Source organism: Caretta caretta, chromosome 9 (genome assembly GCF_965140235.1).
Source record: "Caretta caretta isolate rCarCar2 chromosome 9, rCarCar1.hap1, whole genome shotgun sequence".
In the NCBI taxonomy this organism is placed as follows: Eukaryota; Metazoa; Chordata; order Testudines; family Cheloniidae; genus Caretta; species Caretta caretta.
The window spans coordinates 100,057,164-100,062,334 of record NC_134214.1 but is presented as its reverse complement, the minus strand read 5'-3'; positions in this window follow the sequence as shown (position 1 = coordinate 100,062,334).

Here is a 5,171-nt window from a genome sequence, read left to right as displayed (position 1 = left end):
GTTATGTTTTACCTGTACATTTTATTCCTTACACTAAGAGAATAAGGACATTATATGGGCCAAACTCAGTGGGGACTTCTAGTTAGTGGAACCAATCTGCTGTCCTGCTCAGCATGTAAATTATACCAAGGTTTAGAGTCACCCCCATTTATTACTTACATGTATCTGAGACCCACTTACATATTACCCCTGAATTTGTTCCACTGAGTGTATCGCTGGAGTGAGTACAAACTGAATAGCTGGAAAAGTAGCCAGCTAGGAGATATAAGAAGGTGTTAGTTAAAACAGGCCACTTCCTGCTTCAGCCTTATTATAAATGATAATTTACAAAATACCTAAAGTGTCTTACGCACTTTGACATAGCAAATCAAAGGCACAATCCCATATGGAGGAGCTTCCAGTGTAATTTTAGTCATGATGCAACGTGTAAGAGTAACACAACAAAGGGAGGAGAAAAGGTGAAAGGGAGGACAAGGGTTACAATAAGAAGATTACACGGTCACTTAGGTTCATTATGTACACGTCTTTGGGGTACTGCTGCTCCGTTATGGGGTTACTGATGGATGCAGGGGTGGTAAGGGAGAGAAATTGGGGCAGAAAGCATGCTGATGGGTGGGTGTCAAAGATAAAACAAAAGGGAAAAAATATATCAAGTCTGAAGTCAAAGTAAGTCTGGCTTTACAAAGTCAGCCCAGAACCTGGACTGAGCATGCTGCATGGCTCGCAGTGCAGGATCAGGGCTCCAGCCACTCAGACACCTTCCTCGAGGTACTTGTAGAAGTGTAAATATCGGTTTAAAAAGTTAACTGGTTAAACTATTGCAATTATATTGTTTAACTGGTTAACCATTAACTGAGGACACGCTGGCGTCCCTCTGGCCGGTGCAGGGTGGCTAGGGCTGGCGTCCCTCTGGGCAGCTGGTGCGAGGCAGCCGGGGCTGGGGTCCCTCTGTCTGGCCGGCTCGATGTGTCCAGGACTGCTCCGGCTGGCCTGGCGTAGCTCTGACTAGGGTCCCTCCGGCCGGCACAGAGCTGCTGGGGTTAACGGTTAAGGTCAGTTAACGGTAAGCCTAATGCTTACCAGTTAACCTTTTACATCTCTAGGTACTTGGTGTGTAAATTACATCAGCCTCGACTCCCTCAGACCTACTTCCCAAGGTGCCACTTAGACCATTTTACAACTGACTTCTGAATGACGCTGTGTCTGCCTCCAAAAGCCTCTGAGATGCTATCAAATCGTGTCTCCGATGCATATTGTTCATTTCCTCCAGCTGTGCTTTACAAATACTTGTGAATCGCTTTGAATATGCTGTCCCTATGGAATACATGATGGCGTGAGGTGATGTAAAAGTCTTACCAGCCGGGGTTTGGAATGGCTACATTACTAATGACTAGCAAAGATGAGTGAGCTATGCAAGTTGCCCCACGCGAACGCTGATAAAACCTTTATGTCCCCTTGCACCTCCAGGAATTGTGTAAATGCCACACACAGCAGATCACAAGTCAAAGGGCACTTTTCACTTCTGCAGCTGTGTCACCCCCAAGCCCCAGCTGAGGGAGTTTGGAATAACTCCAGAGCTTTGGGCCCAGCCCCTTGGCTTGCTGGCCTGCAGCCTATTCCCGCATTCTGCACATTTTTGATTCCTTAGACAAAACAAACCTCCTAAGTTAACATCTGATTCCCTTCAGTGCTGCTCTGTGCTGTGGATGGACTCAGTTGCTCTCAGCCATCCATGCTGACAGCAGTAAGGTAGGTTCATATGAGCTTAAGCTAAGACATTGCTCCAGCTGATGCTTGGCTCTCAGAGGGGTTTTCAGGGAATGCAGAGGGCACAAGGAAGATGCATCCCCTGAGCAGGGACCTGACATATTTACAGTCCCTACACTGTGCAATGGACAGCCCCACTGGGGTGCCAGGTACCCCAAAGAGGGGTGGCACAGCTGTGCTCTTCCCCCTCCACCCCAGCCTGCAGAGATGGCTTGCTCAGGTGGGGTACTAGAAAGCGTATTGCATGCTCCAAAGGATGGTGTAATAACAAGAGCACCTGGAGCTTCCCTAGGGCAGTGGGGCTGGGTGAACCTGTTCCTAACCAGCGTACGCTGGCTCATTATATGAGCTCTCCTGCCCCGCTTTTACCTGCTGCTGCTCTTAGCCTGCCCACCCTGTAATCATTGGCTGGCTGATTGGTCTGATTCATTTTCACTCGACATGCTACAAGCCCAGGGCTTAATTCATGCCAGTGCAGAGCCCCAGCACCTCTGGGCCTGCCACATCAGTTGTGAACGTAAAAAGATTGCTTAAGCCCTGGCACCTCTTTCATTACAAATTAAGCACTGCATAAGACATAAAACAGACCCACTTCTGCCACCGTGTGTACGGCAACCTGATGAATGATAATGGTTGGGCAGCTGTCCAGTAGGGACGTCCTGGTTTATCTTAATTTACCCACTCAAAACCATCTAGCAATGCATGTAGCTGACCCGTGTGAGCATGTGGTCTTAGAACGGTTTCTCTGCTCTCTCCTCCATTCCTTCCAGCTGTTTGCTAAATCTACTTGGGCCATATCTGTTCGATTAGAAGCTCTAGGGCAGTGGTTCCCAAACTGGGGTTTGCAAACCCCTGGGGGTTCGCAGAATGTTATGGGGGTTCACCAGAAAAATTTCACTCATGGCGGCCAGAGGACCCCGGGCGTTGGAGGCAGCAGGTGGGACCTGGTTGCAGGGCAGACAGCCCGAGCCCCAGGGAGAGCGGGGCCGGGCAGTTGGGGCTGGCAGCCCGAGCCCTACCCCTGTCACCAGGGGAGCCGGCCACCTGGACCCCAGCGCTCTGCACGGGGCTGGCAGCCCGAGCCCCAGGGAGAGCGGGGCCGGGCAGTTGGGGCTGGCAGCCCGAGCCCCAGGGAGAGCGGGGCCGGGCAGTTGGGGCTGGCAGCCCGAGCTCTACCCCTGTCACCAGGGGAGCCGGCCACCTGGACCCCAGCGCTCTGCACGGGGCTGGCAGCCCAAGCCCCAGGGAGAGCGGGGCCGGGCAGTTGGGGCTGGCAGCTCAAGCCCCGGCGGTCAGCAGGACCTGCAGCCTGCGCTCAGTGGAGCTCAGTTGACCGGAGCAGTCAATGGAGTCCAGCAGCCGGAGCCCCACGGAGTGCGGAGGAAATTTAAACAAATCCCTGGAAATATTCATTTTTAAGAGGAGGTTCACGAGATTTCACAATTTAGTGAAAGGGGTTCGCGGGCTGTTAAAGTTTGGGAACCACTGCTCTAAGGGGAAGGGACTGAATTTTACTCTGTGTTTGTACAGCACCTAGAACAACAGGACAAGGCTCTGACTGGGGCTCTCCAGGTGTTACTGGAATACACAATCATAATGGCAGAACATTTTATGTCTGGTCTTCCAGGTTCTGAAAAGATTTACATGGAGGGAGGATAAGTCTCTCGGTCTACGGCTTCCAGCTCTAGAGCAATTCCACTTCCTCTTTCAGGATAGCGGAAAATTGTGTGCTCAAAGCACTGTTCCCTCTAAGCTGTGCGCGTGTGCACAAACATCCTAAACCCTGCGCACACGGCAAAACACCGCCCACACAACAATTTGCACAGAAGAAATTTTTTGCGCACACGGCCTGTCAAAAATTAGAGGGAACATTGGTCCAAAGTATAAGGCATTTCCTTTGTGAGAATAGCTCCTCTGCTAAGAAGGAGCTCTGTATCAAGAGCTACCACTTTCCTGGGGGTCACGGTTTCCCGTGTGCTCTCCCATGAGAAAGGAAGTGGAGCTATTCCTTATTGCCCTTCAATGGCTGCTCTTTTCCAAGAGAGTCCAGGAACGCATATTACCTTGCTGCTTTAGGAAGCACCATCAGCTCTTGCTCACACTGACAAAACGGTATCAGCACGGCAGGCTGTGTAGAGAGACGTTTGCACATTCATCATCACTCTACACCCAAAGATGCAGCAGACAAATGGTGCATGCTCCAGCCCATTGAGATCATGCACACTATATCCTGCACATGGTTCCATTTATTCCTGCTAGTGCTGACCGCAGAACGATGGAGGGAATCCCACAGGTCTTATTTAGGCAAACTCCCCTTGGCCGGCAAAGCACCAAAACTCAATCCCGGCCACAGAACACATCTGGCACGGGGAAAACCTGACAACTCTTAAGGCAAATCACTTCACCAATCAAAGGGAGTCATTCCCAACAGAGTAAACAGGATGGGAGAAAAGGGAGGAAGCCAAAAACCAGCTAAGAGCCAGTTGAAAGAGACGGGATTTGCAGCAATCCAGAAAGGCAGATCAGGATGCTGCCCCCCGCTGAGAGCTCTCAGCTGAGAAAGCTGTGTCCCTGGACTGGTCCTGTCCAAATAGCAGGATCAAAAGCAAACACCTCTTGGTTGACTTTAACTACCAGGCAGGTAATTAGGTGCAAGATTAAGAAAGGCTTTGTTGTATCAGCAGGCAACAGACACTGTGGAAGGCCAAATTTCACCCTATCCTCGGGACCAAGGAACAATTCATCTTGGCAGCGGGATGAATTTCAGGCCAAGGTAGCCGCGACATTCTGCATCTGTTTTAGTTCAGGATCAATTTCAAATGAAGCAAATGATGGTGTCCGAGCTTCCCTGTCCTAGTCATTGCTAGGACACTGCCTCTGAGAACTAGGAAGACAGGCAGAGCCAGTTGCGCATGAAAAACAATAACGTTGTGGTGGAAGAAGTCAATGTACACTGAGTTCCAGTTCTGCACATTACACAGCAGATGCTATATCCTGCCTTCTGTTCCTCGGCCCCACCGGATTCACAGCCATTACTGAGAGAACAGGCTTCTTTGATTGCTACTGCACTCCCTTCTCGAGTGAGACCAGCTCTCACCGTGTTATTTGTGAGTCTCATGAAATTTGGTGCTTAAAGCCCCAGCTTCCGGTGGCATTTTAATATGTGAGACTCTCAGCTTATAAAATAAAAACAAGTTTCCAGACCTCATAGCTGCAGAGAAGCTTGGAAACACGATCCCTAATGGCTCAAAACCCAGAAGACACATTAAAAATGTGTTACTTTTAAATCCTACATGCAAAACCCAAGAAGTTAGCGAAATGTAGTCACATTTAGGTTTTGTAAAACTAACATCCAATAGACAATTTCCATGATTTTTAAAAATTCCAGTTAAAATCTTGTTAAC